Here is a 19,222-nt window from a genome sequence, read left to right on the forward strand (position 1 = left end):
CAGCAGAAAAGTTATATGAAATGTAGAAAAGAAGGACAAATAGAACAATGGTCTGTGTATTAACGCTTGGCTAGAATAACTCTCTAAGCTGCAGTAAAATATATCTAGCAAGATATTAGGAAGGTCTAAGCTTAATAATGGAGCTCTAAACTATAAAAAAAAGTGATGTATGATAGACTGTTCAGCTGATTTACTAGCTAACAAAAGAATTCTACAAGAATACAGCCACATCAGCAGGAAAAATGCCACTTATTTTACCACAACTACGTGAAAATTAGGCATGAAACATTTATGTCTTCATGGAAAATATCTGCACTCAGGTATTCATTCCCAGTAACTTGGAAATATGGCACTTAATTAAACAAACTACAGCTACTGCATAACTAGGCTTACTTACACAATTATACATAATACCAGTTTCACGTTGTTGTTTCTCAAAATGGGATTTCTGCTCTTAAATGCAGAATGAGACCAGCGTTTTAATTTCTGCTCTATATCACAAAGAGGAGGACAATGTTGAATGTGGTTTTCTGCCTCTCAGAGAAACATCTCTCTGATGTGGAGCTATCCCTTTTTATTCCTCTCTCACAAAAATGATATACACTTGTCTTATGAGGGATTCACAGTCTCCCAAACACCTTGAATCAATCTGTTGTATTAATTGCATTCTTTCCTTCGTGAATAGGATTAATGCAAACCAAATGTCATCAAAGCTTACAGCAACCCCTCCCAGTCCTTGTCAGTGCATTTTGGCTTTCTTGCTTCATTCACAATCATATTTGTATACTTCATCCGAACATGTTCCCTGCCTTTTAAGATGCAAGGACAGAGAAAGGTTTTTCCAGTTTCACTGTCAAATAGTACCATCTGTAGAGAGTGCCTGATTACAGCACAGGCCAGTCTTTCACTATCTGAAAATATCACATCAACCCCCCGAAAAAAACAAACTCTGGCAGCAAGTTGTTTAGTTCCAAGATGGGTTTCTTTCATATAAGAAAAAAAGGTGGTTTTATAGCACATAAGGCCAATATTTGTCACTGTTGAATGAGGTAGAGAATTGTAGACAGTTAAGGAAATTAATCTAGTTTCCTCCAGATTTAGAGTCTCCAGGACAGCAATTCACAAAACGGTAGCAAGCAGAATCTGGACAAAATCCATGCTCTTAATAAATTACTTGACTGGGTGGCTAAGGCTGATCATTATCATCTCATCTATGCAGATCAGAGATATTTTTAAGCAAGACAGTTTAAAACCCTTCTAATACAGTATATACACACTCTACTTAAGTTAAATTTATTGGGATTTGTGCTTGTAACTAGCCACATTACATTACAGCATTACAGCATCTTTTCTCCTAGTCATGAAGGAGATCAGGATTTCTCAGGCTCATCAGAACATGATTGCGGCCCTTTGGGCTTTGCTCTCAAAGAGAAGTCCTTATGGTACAAAGCCCTTATGATCGATTTGTTTACAGATTTTCATCTTTAGATGGTAATGCAGGGCATAGAACTGTCATTCAGGCTTTTTCCACTGTCATCTGTGCTAATAAATAATGTAGTTGATTCAGTACCTTTGCAGCTTTATAAGGCTGTCAATGCACTAAAAAAAAAGAGGTTAGTGCTCCTGCCAGAAGTAGGAGAGAGTTATAGGGGGGGGATCATCAAAGGAATCAAACATGTTACAGTTATATCTTATCTCTCCTTCCCAACTTGGGATCTTGATTTCTCAGCAAACATTTCTTACAGATTTGCTTATCCCCGTGAAAAAATAGAAATAATATTTCTCATAGAGGCACTGTAAGGCCATGTCCCATGAGATTCTAAAACCAGCAGGCTGATGATTTACTTTTCAATGACAAAAGGCTTGATCAGCTCTTCACTTCAGGCCATTATTCAGTGAAGTACCTCTCACCCTATGTCTCAAAAATTGTACTGGAATTGAAAGGTAAAAGCACTGCATGGAGAATGATCTGCCAATTCAGCCCTTTACAGGTCCACATTTCTACTGCAGGCAATGCACTTTGTTGAGGATGTAGTCACAGCATTACATTTTTCCTATTGAAATAAATAGTATAAGTATGTAACTCATGATCACCTACAATGTTTTAAAAAGTGATTTAACATTCCTGTAAATAAATACTTCAGAAAACCATCAGCATGGAGTGTTGTGAGGAAAATTACAATAAAATAGATTTTTTCAAGAAGTAGAAACAGTGTCCTGCATTTTAAAAACACTATTACAACTGAATTGTAACATAATTACAATAAATTGAAATTAATACAGTTAGAATTATTTTCTTTATGTATCATATTATTTGTTTCGGAAACCTGCCAACTGAAAAATCTCTTGCTGTATCTGTTGCCCTTAAAAATTAGTACAGTAATTTTCAGCCAAAGACTCACAAATGATACTAATGGTAGGAATTTGAGTAAATTGGAAAGCTACAAAATTATGGTTTAGAATTAAGTGATAATATAAAAATCTATAAAGAATGAAAGAAACTGCGTATTTCTGTGTTAATATTTTGAATGTATTTCTTATTTTATTGTACTTTATAGACATACTTCTCAAAATGTTGCAAAGGATGACATCACTTTAATAATTTTTAAGAGAAATAGATCCGGATACCAGGGTGGTCCAAAGATGTATAATTTCCTTTTTAAAATTCAAGAAGCTGTTCTGTTTTATTGACATTTCTCTAGAATAATTTATTACTTGGAACTGCTATTTAAAACAATACCTGAAAAAAATATGGTACCATAGGAGTGATGCCAATAGCCCTTCCAAAGATCTATTCTGGGCCTAGGACGAAGGTGTCATTGCAATTTGTTGTATTTATGAAAGTCCTGTTTAAAGCTCCTCTTACTAATTTCTGAAGTTCTGGGTTTATAAAATATTCATAGTTCTTTCTTTGCATGTCTGTGATCTGGTTTCCTCTTTTACTTTCCATTTCTGCTCTGGTGCCCCTGCAGCATTCCCATTCTAAAAAAAATCCGCTAAATATGTATGTGTAGTAGAGGGTAAAAGAATAGTTTACTTCAGCTGTGAAGGGAGAAACCAAGCCTTTTGTGTTACCTTTGCCCAGTCCTTGTTATTGTAACCAGCCTGATATTATCTGCTTCTATCTCCTTACCTACTCATGTTTGAACTTTTTTTGGATTAGGGGAAAATGACCCCAGCAGTAAAACCTTATTTCATTTGTCTATGTCTACACTGCTGAATAAAGTAGGACTAGAGAGCAAGCTCAAACCCCGAAGTCAATCATTCATACTGATTAATAATTTACATACTCTCTGGCATGGTTTTCATGCGTACCCTCTAACACTTCTGGAAAATGCTTGGCATTGCAAGAACCAAGGGCCATTCCTCCACCCAGAGCTCTCTCCACCCTGCAATTCCCTACTAACCTATTACCACCTCCAGCACTATTCCAGCAAGTCTTCCACCTTGAATACATCCATAAGTCCTGTCTATGACACTTCAAAACCTGTAACAGATGCCCTCAGTAACAAGCTCTGAAAACAAAATTCTGGGCTTCAACATTCTTTCATTATTTCAAACATATTAACTGAAATAAAAAGAAAATGAAAATTCATTACTATATCTTCGGATCCAAGCATAATGTCCCAGGGACAGGTCCAAGGCTAAGAATATTATGTGGCTGTGGTCAGGGTGTATCTGTTGTCCTTAGAGCTGAAGAGTGTTCCCTCGCTGTTACAAGTAAGGAGGTGGTGTCACAAAAGTAGGAGGTGTCATCAGTTGTTGCAGGGGTGAAGATGCAAGTCAATGTTAATGCTGATAGAGGAAGTCACTAAACTTGTCAGGGCTTAGCTATTTATGGGTCACACATTCTTAGTATGAAGGCCTAGAGGGATACTGAGTTTATATGAAGGGCTTGACCAATCAGTTTTCCTTTTAATTTTTTTTTTTTTTTTAATCTAAAGAGACTTACCATTTTGGATTCAGGTGCTAAACTCTTTCCTTAGGCTAAACACATAAGCAATCAAGAAGGGCTCAACTTTTAAAAAGCACATCTGATGCTATCTACTCTTTGAATACAGCTCACGATATAAATATGTTGCAGAAAATTATGTCTTTCCCTTCAACTCCAACAAACTTAAATCCACAGCTTTCCCATCTCAAGCAAACTGCCTCCCAATAAAACTATAGCTTAGCTTGGGGATGACAGTGGTATCCAAAGCAGCCAGCTAGAAATGTTAGTTTTGGATAGGCTTCATAGAGGGTGAATAATGTTGTTGGCATTACTATTTTGTTTCAACCCTACACTAAATGCGCATAAATTATCTAGGATTAAACCTATGTATATTGCCTACCACCAGGATGCTCCAACCTCTAAGCAGTGCAACCCAGTAATCACATTGTTTCCAGGCAACGGTTTCTCTTGCCAGTTCATGAGACTGTCCAACAAGCAGTTTCTAGATTGGATCTTGTGGGAAACAGTCTTTAGGTTTCTAAAGCACAATTGTCTTAGGTTGCAATGCAGAAAGAAGGAAGCCAGGGGGAGTAGCCAAGCCTTTCCTATCTAGATAAAAACTGAGATCTGGAACACCAAGACAGCCTTTTTCCACTGGATTCCAAAGGAAAAACCTGGACCTTTCCACATCATCACTGGACCTTCAGAGGAGAACTGCATCCTTCTACAGGACCACTGCTTCAACTGAACCACATCTGTCATCCAGGAGGACTGCAGCCTGCATTTAATGGACTGCTACCAACACCCTGACTGATGGGGTGTCAGGTTGTATTCTGACTATATCAGTGGTTTTGGGTTTTTTCTCTGTAGTACTGTATTTCTATTTTAATTTTCCTAGTAAAGAACTCTTATTCCCATATCTTTGCCTGAGAGCCCTTTAATTTAAAAATTACAATAATTTGGAGGGAGGGGGTTTACATTCTCTATTTCAAAAAAGAGGCTTCTGCCTTTCTTAGCCGATACTTGTCTTTCAAACCAATATAATGGAATTCAAATGTAGAGAAGGCAGTGTTTTCCAAGACAAAATAATTACACAATCATGTACATTACCACAAAGCTTTACACAGAAAAAGAGGGGCTTATTCCATATAGGCATCTCCAGATTCAGAATAGCAGAAGAGTATGTGTCTTCTGAAACATTTTGATCAGTTTCAGGTATCGAAAGCATAGAACCAAAAATTCAACCTATGTGCATCATAGAAAGTCACTTTTAAAGGTCTTGGCAATAGACATTGCTCCATAAAAATAATATAAAGGCTACTATCTGAATTAGGATCGCTGTAGGGAGTAGGTAACTAAGTGCTGAAGGAGTTAAGAATTATGTTCTTGGTTTGCATAGGAAGTTGAAGGGGAAAAAACTGCAGGCAGAGAATCTGCCTAGCCTCTGCAAATGCAGCAAAAGATTATCAGTTTTGGAGAGAATAACTGCTTGTCTTTTGGCAAAATTCTTACAGTGTGTTTCAAAAATAGTTCTCTGCTTGATACATCTCAAGACTATTGTTAAATCAATGGTTGCCTACTGTTGTGGATGGCTTCAACTAAGAACCAGGTTAAACTCCATAGATTGATGAAAATGCTTGTGTTAATACACTTACTAATGGACAGCTTTATCTAACTACATAGCGCAGTGAAAGAAAATATTTCACTCATAAATTTACATCATTAGTTCTTTGAATGAATAAGTTTTAACTTTTCTTGAGTCAAGACAGCTAATAGGTCAGTAATTACAGGGAACAACTTGAAGCTTGAACAAAAAAGGAAGACATATTCAAAAAGCTAATTCAGAGCTTCATTTTAAAGCAATGTCAAAATAACATAAAGATAAATATGTGAGTAAGGAGGGCAAACAGCAACCTTGTATGTGGCAAATACTACATCTCATTTTGTAGAAAGAGATCATAACACTTATCAGATAAGAGAAGCTCTAAAATGCATCTATTTGGAGTGAAGAGCTTTGGGAAGAAAATATTGAGGAACTCTGGGAAGAGAAGTTTATTTTAATATAGATGTCCAAATCTTAAAAATGATTGAAACAACATAGTCCGAAATAGCAGAAAATTGAACTTGATTGCCAAAAATGTCCTTTGAAATCCTCTTTCTGAGACTTACAGAAAGAAACCTCTGATAGCAGTGTGATTGCATACTTCTCCAAGAAATTTTAGGTTCTCAGTAAGACAAGGTTCTCTCTGACTTCTCTTTAGGTTCTCTCTGACTTCCCTAGAAACTTCAAAACTGCATAATCAAGAGTAACTTTAGTTTAAACGAATATAATTAACATCATTCATGTCCCTTCTTTCAAAAAGGAGTTTATATAGCAATAATAGATTAAAATGGCCTTATGCCCTCTTACTAATTTGGATTTAATTTAGGGTTTAATTACATCCACAAACTGAAGCCATCAGATTATGAAAACTCATTTATTCTTAATTTTCTGTGTGTAAAGGTGGGACAGAAAGAAAGAAGACTTTTGTATTAAGGAGGTAATAACATGGCATGAAATAGGATTTGATGTAATTCTGATTGACGTCCCTTTCTTCAGTCTACAAAATACTGAGATACATGACAAAGAAAACAAAATCCATCCAAATATGGTCAAGGAAGTCACTACACCCCATAAGCAGAGGAATAGAGGGAGCTACTGCATTTGCAAATTTCCCTTTTTCATACAGTCATGTTCCAAATTTGCAATGCATCAGTTTCTTCTTTATTTTTTCTCTGAATCTGAATTTAAGCTTTTCAATTCTTAAAGTCAAATATTTTTATTCTCTAAATCCAACAGTTGATGCTTTTGACAAACTAGAAGCAGTTCTTCCCCCCCTTTCCTGTAACTGCAGTAATATAGTAACATGATGTCAAATGAAACATACTCCATATCAAACACCCTAATTGTGCTAAGTGTTCCCAGTGGTATTTCTTATTTCTACTCCATCTTCATCCATTGAAGGACTGCAGCTAAGGCTGATGTCAGATGAGGGGACATGAGTAGAGATGATCATGATGATAATTTGACCAAGTATAAATTCTTTCACAAAATGCATTTTCAGTGCCTTTAGGATGATGTGAGTGCAAGCCAAATGTGCTCATTACCAGAATTTTCAAAATTTCATTACATACATGTAAATGTATTGTTATGCCCGTTCAATCTATTGCTCCTGACATTCATAAAAAAATGTCAGTCCATAAATCAATTCCCAGCTTTCTGACAGATCCTAGGTTAGCATCCTAACTTCATGGTACAAAGCAGAAATGGGAGAGCATTTTTAGCTTTAACTCTGTAGTATTTTATTAGTGCTTTTGAATCCAGTGGTTCTTGAAAGGTTTTCTGAAGCCCGTATTATCAAGCTATTGCTCCCTCTGACGCAGTGATGTCTCATATAAAATGGAGTATCCCAAACATACGGATATCCTCTCCATAAATTTCCCAGCCTTCACATGCTCCACATCCTACATGTTATGATTCTTGCCTGAACTCAGGTTTGTTCTCTTTCTGACTGAGTGTAGGAATCTCAAACAGTTTATTTCATAGTTAAAATTATTAATTTCTACTGGGGCTATAGATATTCTGACAATAATGCAGAGAAGTGAGGAGATGAGGCCTTTCTTAATTCTGGTAGAATTGTCTTCTTTTCAAAACCATTCACAACTTGGCATTTAGGATTAGAGAAGTTTAAGACTTAATTCCCATAAGCTGGGTTGAAAACTAAACCTAAGGTGTACAGTGCAAATGGATGTTACAACACCCGAACAGAAAGAAAGATTTGGATTTTTCCAGCAGCTTCGTCTGGATCCTGTCCATCTTCTTCCTTGCTTTTTCTTATCTATGCTTCAAGAAAATTGTTTATACAAGGCCAGAAGACAATTTAGTCTCAAACTAAGTGAATTTTTCTTCATCATTCTGGGAACTAAAGTGAAAAATAAAACCCCAACCACAAAACACTTGTTTTTCAGAACAAAAAATATTTCTATTGCTTACTTTGGAAGCTAAATTAAAAAATCAATTCTTTGCACTGCCATAACATATAATCAGTCTCATTGACATAAATTCACTGAAGTACACAAATTAATTGAAAACTATATTCAGCTGTTATTGCTGAGATCTGCCACAAGTAATTTTAGAATCACTTATTGATCTTCCATTATTAAGATTCAGAAAAGCAGTAATTTTCTAATCTGAACTCTTCTGAATTCATTCACAATAAAAATAATTGCCATACCCCTATTGAAATGAAATACTCAGAAAAAACAATAACAAATTGCCCCAAATATTGCCCCAATGTAGAAAGAGATTTTCTCCTCAGAACTTCTGGGGGGTTTTTTTGTTTGTTTTTTGGGGGGGGGGGTTTGGGTTTTTTTGGGTTTTTTTGGGTTTTGGGGTTTTTTTTGTTTGGTGGGGTTTTTTTGTTTGTTTGTTTTTGTGGAGGATGAGCTGTTTGTTTGAGTGGCTTCTTTTTAAACTTTTTAAGCCACATTATTTTCATCCCTTTTTTTAGGATAATGACAGAAATGTATGACAAAACTACTAAATAAACACACTTCTCTAAGATAAAAAATCAACTGTATAGTCATATATGCATAACAGAATGAGTTGGTTTATACACAAGAAATCAGTCTCATTGTGTTCACTCAAAACATGCCTATAATTTTCTGACTTTCTCTCCTTTAAAATTCTCACTGAGAAACGAATGGAAATTGAATTAATTATATATACATCCAATTTACTTCCCTTTGACTGTCATTGCCTTATTTTATCTGACAATTATAAATGATCCATATCAGTACAGGAAGACTGGTAGCCAGGGTTTTTAAATTAATATTACTTCTTTTACTGTATTTTTGTAACTCTGGTTAGATAATTTTTTATGAAGTCTATAAGAAACAGAGAATATAGCTGTCGTATCTGGGAGAAAAAACCCACTGAACACCAGTGTTTCCTATCAAAGCAGAAAATAGCTGAACATTGAATATTTCTACCTGCGCCTGAAAATATTCAGCAAAGAGATGTTGCACACATCAAAAATATTTCTTCTCCATGAATATCCCAGCTCAGCTGCCAGCTGAGGACAGGTCTATGGTAGCTGCATTGCTGGCCTGGGTTCATTAGCAGTAGATTTGGGCTTGTCAATGAATAAAACACTCTGGCTCCTGCAAAGGCTTATGGCAGTTTACACCATCTGTAAGAGTTTATATTTTTATAAGTTACACAAAATACAAGTACAGCAAAATTGTGCCATTTCCAGGCTTCTATTGGATGTTGTATCTACACTACAGGATCCTTTCAAAGCAACTTTTCAAATGGAGCACATTAGCAACTCTGGAGTACTTTAGCAACCTGCAGTTAATTGACCAACAAAGTTTTGTCTCTATGTTTAGGTACATACATTGGTGGGAAGGTGGGACTAGGCGGAAATTTCTCTCGTTGCATCTAAAATTAAATCAGGGAAGATAATGCAATCCTCATCTTTTCCATTTTTGTCACTGTTCAATGTTGAAAACTGTAGGAGAAAGTCTATTACCCTGGAAATTCATAAGTTGGCATGCATAACATGGCTTTTTGGTTTTATTTTCTTCAGTTTAACTAATAATGTGTTTCTCTAGTGCAGAAGTATTATCCAAAATTTGAAGTCTGTGATAAATTATTGTACTATAGAGGATATAGAGGATATAATGAACTATCGAGCAGTCAAAAGTCAGCAAAAGGCAGTATGATAAATCTGTTTTGAGTCCACTTTTTTGCATGAAAAAGGATGGCAATATGAAAATGAGAGAAAGGTCAGAAAAAAAGAAATTTCATTTACCTTTTGATTTTTAAACTGCCACTGTTTATACTTTTACTAACACACTGGCTTGCCTTTATAGTCAATAGAGACAAATGGGTAGTTCCAGAACACAATTCCATTGACTGATTTTAGAACTTTTTGATGAAATTAACTGTGTCCTTCAGATACATATTACTAATCACTGAGAATAAGCCAAGATGCTTAACTCCAATGTAGCTAGTACTTTGGTTTTATGAATCTCACATAGAGTAATTGAAATTCAAAATGCCAAAGGCTCCTCCCTATAAAGGAACTTTTTTAATGTGGAATATTTGTGACCTTGCTGACCTTTCCTATGACCTTGCTGCATACACTGAACACTATAAGCCCTTTGGAAGGGGCTGCTATATTTCACTTTGTCTGTCACAACTCATCACGGTTTGATAGATAAAGGATAGGAACTGTAGCTTACAATCAGAGATGACAGGTCCTCTTAGCCATTCCTTTGCCCTCAGCCAAGAGAAGGTATATCTTGCATCAGATTTGTCAAATTGTACTTTTCCATGAAAGTAGTTAAATGATATTATGAATTATTACTGGGAAAAAAACCAACCATAACAGGAAACATAACTGTGATGTTCAGCTACCCTAGACTTGTGAATAGGTGGGCTCTTGAGAATAAAAATCCTGACAAAGCTGTATTCAAATTCTTTGGTCATTCTAACTGCAGTAGTGGTAAAAAGTTCCTACATTGCATTTTATGGCCATGATGGTTTTATATGAAACCTACACCCATTATTCCAGTGATTTGTATGGGACAGAAATATCTGTAGATCTAGATGGTTAATGTTCAGGCTAATGGGAGATACAGTGTAATAGCCTGCCCTTAATTCACTGACTTTTTTCAAAGATCCAGCTCTCTGTGCAGCCTATTAATCTACTAATGAGTCAAACCATTTCTAAAGAATACTGGCATCAATTCCAGCATTGCAAGAATTTCTTTCCATCTCACTGCTTTTCTTCAATGTCAAAGCACTATCCATGGCATCAAGCTAGTCCATTTTAAGAAGTGCTTTCAGAAAGGATGTCCTTATCAGGAAAGGATTTTTATTTAACAGGAAAAAATATACACAGCATACAGCACAGATGAACTAAAATTTAATGAAAAAAAAAATCCATTGATATTAAAAAAAACCCAAACAGTTTGTTTCATTTCCAGTACCATATCACAGTTCTACAGGATATTTTCATATTGGAAAATTGAAAAGGTTTAGAGGAATGGTTCTGACATAATTTGTTTCCATAGCTAATCCTGAGTACTACCTACACAGAGTAACGGGAAGTGTTGCAGACAGCTATGGGCTCTCTGCATAGATCTTTTTGAATTGCATTTCTTTTCCTCCCTTTTGAGCTATTTAATTACCTTTCTTCAGTTACCATATCTTTGTGTCAGGTTCTGCAACTATCCTGTAAAACAATAATATCCTTTATAAATAGAATGGGAAAAATAATTTTTTCAGCCAGCAGAGATAAGACAGCTTATACATTACATCTGAAAAATGTATTTTTCAGAGAGAAATGAGGCTTTCATAAATAGTTTTTATTTCTTGAAAGAACAATTAAAGTACAAGACACAGCAGAGTATCCTAACTAGCCCACATGAAGAATGGGTTAGCTAGGATACTAAAAACAGTATAGTTGGGAAGATTCTAATTCCCAGCCAAAGAAGGAAACCAGGATTATCTTTGAATAAACTGTAATGTGCCTATGAAGTCATGGCCTCAATTTAACAGCCTTACATTAAGTAAAAAAAAAAAAAATTACTGGGTATATGATGTATTTGAGGGCAAATATTGTTTATGATGTACGCGGTATAGACAAATTTTTAGAACTAAATACACCTTAAAAGCTAATATTTTTAAAATACTTTGGCTATGATAATTTCTATTTGAAGAGTTGCACAAGGAACTTCAAGGACTTTGTTTCCAACTAGCTGTTCTAGTTCTTTTCTGGGTATGCGAAGGCTCTTATATAGCTTGTTCATTCTATATTAGAGCAGCTAATATCTGAGATTTAAGTCCTCCTCCTTTTGGCCTTGTCTTCATCTATTCAGGCATGCTGGCTGGCTGCCACTGCTCTGCAGCTGTCTAAGCTCTGTCTCTGTTGCTGGGGCAGTAGCCACACTGTGTAACCTTAGTTTGACCACAGCTTGGATTCTGTCCTTTGCTATTGCTTTCTGATCTTATTTTATGGTTGGATTCCAACCTGTTCCATAGTATATTAGCTGGAGAACTTCAGATTAACCCAATGCTCTAAAAACCACTGTGGTGTCAGTGTTACGAGAAGCAAAAATCTCTAGGATAAGGGATAAATGACTTTCCACAGTAGACAGAACCACTACAAACGAAATGAAAACCTATGTTTAAAGCAAAATATTTTACTCACATGGAACTGTAAAGTAAGTAATATGGATACAAAATTCAGAATAAGCTTCTGCATCAATAAATGCAGTGTCAGATTATTTCAGATTTCCAACTCAAATAATCCTGTTAATATCTTAAATGCATTGAATAAAGCTGAGATATCCAAGAGGTACATGGATACACATTTTCAGAACAAAGGCACACGAAAATATCCAAGACAGCTTTACCTGGTCAACAGCATGGAGTACTGTTGTATGATGTGCATGAGTCACAGCAAGTGACAATTCAACAATTTTATGGAATCCTGATTTGTCTTTGGGAGAAACTCAAGAAAGTTTTTTTCACTACTTTTGTCAGGAACTTAGTGATTAAAATATATTTTTAAATGTATTTTTCCAATTCCAGGGAATTTTTTTCTGTAGAGAACTGCAAGACAGAAACTGGCAGTACATTTCACATGATGCCATCATTTTTGTCTGTGTTCAGATGCAGCTTAGAGAACAACACAATTTCCCCTGAAACATATGAAAAGCAGTTCATCAGCAGACAAGGCATTGAGATGGGTTGGAAGCATTGACTCTGTTGCCTGGAACAAGAGTTTACACATATAGTTTACACCTGAGCCCTTCCATATAGATAGATGCCTAAAATGTCTCAATCCATCCCTAAGTCTCACCTTAGATCACAATATATTGATGCAGAATTCAAGCTATTTGACAAGAAATAGATATTTGACTACCAATTCAGACTTGTGCATCCAAAGACATTACTGACAATGAGACAACAACCGGCAATAAGATGTAAATGGGAAAAAAGAAACTTTTAATACTGATTTTATGGAATTAAAAAAAACAACAAAACACTGTGATCCTGGGGCATCAGCAGAAGTTCCATCAGGCCTTATTGCAAAAGAACAAGAAAGTTACCAAAAAGTAAGAGGACATATGTGAACACCTGCAAACACATATTTGTTAGGGAAAACAGGGTTTGGATTAGCAATCTGAGACCTTCCCCAAATAGACAGTTGACTGCTACTTCTTCATACTACGCTTTAGAACCACACACATAAATATTGTGTTTTCTTCTTCTTCAAAAGTCTCCTGGTGTTGATTTCTGCGTTAGGAGAATAACTTTTTTGGTATGTGTCCCCCACAACGTAGACACTCATTTTTGACCTATTTAGTAAAGAAAGTAAATACATTATATGTGGCAGAGGTGTGGGGGCTTTGCACCACCTAATTAGTGGTTTGTCTCAGTCTTGTTTTTTTTGCTCAGAGCCAGGATCAACAGAAACATGATGGAAACATTTTTTCTCGTGTTTGGGCTCGGATGTTTATTATATCTTACTAGAAAGTACAAAGCGTATGACAGCACTTCTAGCTACTTGCTAGAAGTGAGGAAAAATGGCCTGAGATGCAACTGCTACAAGGTCTTTTAAAGCTAAACAGTCCAATGGAGAATTAATACCTGTATTATTTATACTTTTGACCCAATAACTAGATTCTCATGACCCTTAGTGTGACACTGACTGACCAACCAGAAACTACTACCTGAAATCCATGAAGAAGAAGGAAGAAGAAGGAAGATGAACAAAGAAAGAGACAATGTCCCAAATCATTCATGTTGTCTCATACCTATTACTATACTATAAAAACCTCAAATTTAAAACCCATCACCCTGTAAAAGCACAGACTTCTAATTCACTGCACACTCATGATTTTTACTTCATTACTCATATTTAGAAGCCTTCTCCAAGGCCTCAGTTCAAAAGCAGTGTTCTCCAGGGGCTCTGTGCCAGAAAGCACAGAAAGCTCAAAAACCCTAGGTTTCTGGAATCCAACAATTATATACGGATGATTTTTACAGTTTTGAAGCATGCTAAGGACTAGTATTTCAACTATACTTCTGTTTCTAAGGTTTGCACTTTGTAAAAATATGATTATGCCAGAAGTGAATTGCAAAGTAAACTAGGATTTTAATAAGAAGATATAATGACATGAAGTGAAAGCTCTTCATGTATGATTTTGATCATATACTCCAGTGCTTTCATCACAATGAATAACAAGTAAAATACTGAAGATTATTTCTATGTACTCATGGTATTCAAGAAGTTAATTATGTTCTGTGAAACTGTTCAGGAGTTAGACTGCCATGTTACCTTAAGTGCAGAATATGATCCCATCAGTGTGCTTAAGTCCCATCATTGATATTTAATATTTTTGCAAACCCATCTACTCTCAAGGGCCTTATTCAAAATATTATAGCTGCAGAATGGTTCACATGTAGTTCGTTAGGCAGCCTAGCTCTCAAAAAAGGAGAGGTTTAGGTACCTCCGCAATGAAATTCAGAGCCCTTATGGGAGAAGCCTTTTCCTTTCTCCTGATGGTAAAGCAAACAGTTTTGGGAACATTCAGTCGTGATGTCTGAACAGTTAATCTAAGACCTGTGCCTATACAGAACAGATATATTCATCCCCTGAGACTTATAGCACTGAGTTAATATTTGAGCACAACCAGATAATGAAGGATGTCCCCCTTCATGCAAAATTAGCAAACTTAACCATAACAAGCTTCTAAGACCTTCCTCTGTTCAGACCTCCTACAGTAGTACCTAAATTTCAGAGAGTCATATAGCATGAGCCTGAGCTGAACTATTTATTTTTCACTTTTCCTGTTGAATATGGATCACAGCACAGAAAAAGACTGAAATACTCAAAGGATTCATAAGAGAGAGAAAAAAGTTAAATAGATCTGTTTCTATCCTAATTATAAGGCTGTTTCCCTCTGAGTGATGCTTTCTTGGTTCTGGCTCTGCATATTATTCTAAGTATTATTTGCACTGTTTACAGTGCAATGTTGTCAATATCTTTTTAGTTCATAATTACTGATGTATTGGATTCTTATATAATAAATATTTAGGCAGATTCTGGAATTTTATCTAAAAAGCAATTTTTTTGCTATTTCACCTTCATTTAAAAGAAAATAAAAATACATAAGTTAGAAAGAAAATTCTCCTGCTACCTAAGAAGTTTTGTAATCTAATGAAGTTAGGCATATCTTACAACACAATGGTAAACTTTGCCTTTTTATTTTCTTTGCTTTAGCAGTCATAAAATGAGATATGACAGAGCAACATCCTCAAAAGTTCAATACATAGAAGCAGGATTTACATACGGGTACAACTAATTCGTGTGCAGTATCATAGTAAAACAAATATTAGAACAATATATTAAAAAAACAAAACAGCAGTCACTTTTTAAGACTTAGAGACTGTTCAAATGAATCACATTATTTCTGCAACCAGCAACATAGAAACAGCAAATATTTTTTGGTAATGGATTTTGTGAATTTAATATGTTGCTTTCCTAGCTACTGTACTGTAACAACAAATACTATAACTGCTACTGTAATTGTAGCAACTAATACTGTAAAAAAAATTGATGCATGTGTTTTGCTCTATGTTTTTTCAGTATAAATGGAAAGAATTTTTTAGACAGAATTCTTGGAGGCAGATTTTTAAAAGCATCTTTCAAAGTAAATTGAGTAGCAAAAGTTTGTGTGGTTTTTTTTGTTGTTGTTTTGTGGGGTTTTTTGTTGTTGTTTTTGTTGGTTTTTTCGTTTGTTTGTTTGTTTGGTTTAGTTTGGTTTTGTTGGTTGTTTGGGTTTTTTTTGTTTGTTTGTCTTGTTCAGCTCCACAATAATTAATATTTCCTGTGATCCACCTGAGTGGTTTAACAAAATAGACAGTTCTCAGTGGATCTATTCAAGCACTTTTCTGGTGAAAAGACGCAACTTTCTTTTTTGAAAAAGGACAAAAACTTATTTCCTGTACTCACTCTCACAAAAATGTCTCATACTCTCTCCCTATAACCAGTATAATTCTACAACAGATCACAACCTAGCAAGAAGAGTTTCCAAATGGTATCAGTTTCCTTGCATGTTCCCGCAAAATTCCAACGCTTTCTGTAGCCAGAAATTTGAGAATCATAAGGCTGACTTGACCAGAAAGATGTTTTTTAGGACTCTTTTAAAATGCAGCTACCAGAATAAACACCTTTTACTCATAGACATTGGCCTTTTCCTTCCTCTCTCTGTGCTCATGGTAAAGAAAACAGAAATAGTTCCATTATCTTAATATAAATTACACAAAATGAAATCACTTGCCCCACAGATAACCGTGGTCAGTGTGGTGGGTATACTATTGGTTACACGGCAGTAGAAACAAAGTAGCATGGAGGAAAAAAGGGCATGTAATTACTTTTCTATTTTGGCAACTGTAATTCAATAAAGGGCCATATTGCTCCTGGGATTTTGGTAAACTGTCTTTCAGGAGTAAAATCCTTTTTTACTCTATTGTAAAATTGAATCTGCCAAATTGCCTTTCTAACAACATCTTGAATATTACTTCAGAATATTCAGAATATTACTTCATACTATTCATATTATATGTGAATATTACAGGCATGAACTGCCACTGTATTTTCAGTGATATTAGACAAAGCACTGATCTGGGAGTTGAGTTCAGCAGTAACCTAGCTGAGTTGTTACCTCCCTTTTAGAAGAGAGACTTATTACCTCTCCCAGATTTCCAGACTGCTTTTCAATTATCTATTTATCTTGTACAGTTCTACGATTAACTGCTTCAGCTGATAACTGCCAGCTGCCTCAAATTCTCTGTGATGCCTGATAGAGATCTTTCACAGTCGAGTCTGTTCCTGTAGCTACAATGTGCTATGTTCTGTGTCACCGTGAGCTGCAAAATAAAACAATTTGATTTGTCCTAGAATAGACATGGTTGATGGTTACAGGGAAAACTAACCTCAATAGAAAGACATCCTTCGGCTATATATTATCATAGAATTCTACGTTCTATTTATATTCATATGAGTTTTATCACAAAACTTGAAGCACATATATATATCTCTTTCACTAACAGGACTAGGATTAAATTTTGTGACAGAGCTATCTGTGTATGTATGAAGGTGGAGTGAGACACAGGCTGACAATTACTAGCTGTTGATAGAAAGCTTACTAGATGATTTGCCAACAAAATATTCGTGTTAGTATCCTGTGTATCCCTTGGAGATGAGAAGAATACGCACGACACCAGCCTGCTTATGGACATGAGAGAAGTTCGAGTTGTGTATTTATGGAACCCAAATCAGTGCAGAAAAAATAAAACATAATCAGAATATAATCTGACGTAGGCCAGAGTGACACATGATCATAAATGTGGACCGTTTAGATTCAGACTCTGTGACAAGAAGACACAACCTGTAATGTAGCAGAGAAGTTCTAAGCTTGGAAGAGGACCTGTAAAATTCTGGATTCAGCTAAAACTGGGTGACAAATGTTATGTGGGGAAAAGGGACTATTCCAGTAGGGAACTTACCTAAACAGTTAGTGGAGAGACTGACAGAAAGTACCGTCAGGTACTCAACATTTGTAGCATTTTCTTTTTCTCTAGTGAAAAAATAATACTTACAAATCTTTTATGTTAATATTACTAAAAAACCTCAAGCTGCTACAACCAAAACAGGATAGTGTTTAACATGCAACCTCACAAAAATCTGTCAATCAACTGGACACAAAATTAACAACCAGAGAGGTGTCTCTTTTCATATACATATGATAGATAAGTTGATTTAATTTCTTTTTAGTAAATAGTTAATTGAAAAATACAGAACACCACACTCCCATACACAGACCCACACATATGCTTACACAGCTCTGAACCTTTAGTAGTTTCTTAAAATTCACTCAGAAATTCTTAATTGCTATCGCCCAAATACTTTAATTTGAATAATGGACTTCTTACAGCAAAGGTGCACTAAGACTGGAAAGATGCAGAATGACAAAAGGTTTTTTTCAATCTGCAACTGAGAACCAAATTGCTTCAGCCCCTTCACTCTATAGACACTCACAGAGGAGTGTATTCACTTAAAAAACATGATATAACTGTAATCAAAGTCCAAGTAAAAAATTAATTCATACATCAACTTCTAGTCTGGGGGCTCATGGTAATTTTTGTGACTTTAAGCAGGTTGCAGGCACTTAACACCCTGTATCTGAACTTGTGCTGACTGTAGGCCAGACATCCACACTGTTATAACTGCAGCTAGTTTATGTGCTGACTCTGCTTTGGACTAGAAAACACCAAATGCAATGAAGCACACAGCAACAGTAAGTCAATTAAGATCATCTTTCATACAGGGAGTTCTGAAAAGAGGTACTGAAAGAAGCTGCATGAGGCACACAAATATATACAGAAGATGTATATGCCTGTAATAGTTAACATATGATAATATAATCTGCAATTTCTATGTAGATTTTAATATATGCAGTATAATATAAATATAAATTTATTTACTAGCACAGAATACATCAACTTGTACTGTTTGCAGCACTGTTACATACATGTAATACATGTATGTACTATGTAGTGCTGCAAATACTGTGTGTGTGATATATTTTACCACATATAAGTGTAAAATAATAAATTTTACACTGTGTAGAATTTATTGTGTATAGTATATAGAATACATTTATAAATTAAAAAATATATTTATATATATTTTTATATATTTATATATTTATTTATTTTAATTAGGTCATATCATCAGAGGAAATAGAACTATGCAATAAAAACCAGGTATCATTTCTACCTTCATGTATTTACTTTTCATCTCTCTTTGAAAATTACTTCTCTAAAATGATATAAAACAGCCTGTAAACTTTACTATTTCACTGTAAAGGGCAATGGAGACATGCTTTGCATTTTACAGGAACTGTCTGAGGTCCTATATGGCCTACAATTTTCTTCAAGACATAAAAACTGTTTGAATATGGAAGACAGCTTTAGACTGCTGTAATGCCAAGTATACAACTTTGATTTCAGCACAGGCAGCTTTTTTTAATGGAAGATTTTACATCCCATTTCATCATACTTTCAACATTTTTAACCCTGTAATTGTGGGCCTGCCTGAAAGAGTTTGACCATGGGCATCAGTATCCAAACTTCCTTCACTTGCATGCCCAAGAGTCATGGTT

The 19,222-nt window shown here is 35.4% G+C and overlaps 1 protein-coding gene across 1 annotated transcript in view; it reads right to left on the reverse strand.

Moving 5' to 3' along the window:
* Positions 1–19,222, reverse strand: part of LOC106850063 (uncharacterized) — a 92,889-nt gene that overhangs the window by 71,060 nt on the left and 2,607 nt on the right. The gene's annotated exons all lie outside the window — the stretch shown is intronic.

This window comes from Sturnus vulgaris, chromosome 5, assembly GCF_052056855.1.
Source record: "Sturnus vulgaris isolate bStuVul1 chromosome 5, bStuVul1.hap1, whole genome shotgun sequence".
Lineage (NCBI taxonomy): Eukaryota > Metazoa > Chordata > Aves > Passeriformes > Sturnidae > Sturnus > Sturnus vulgaris.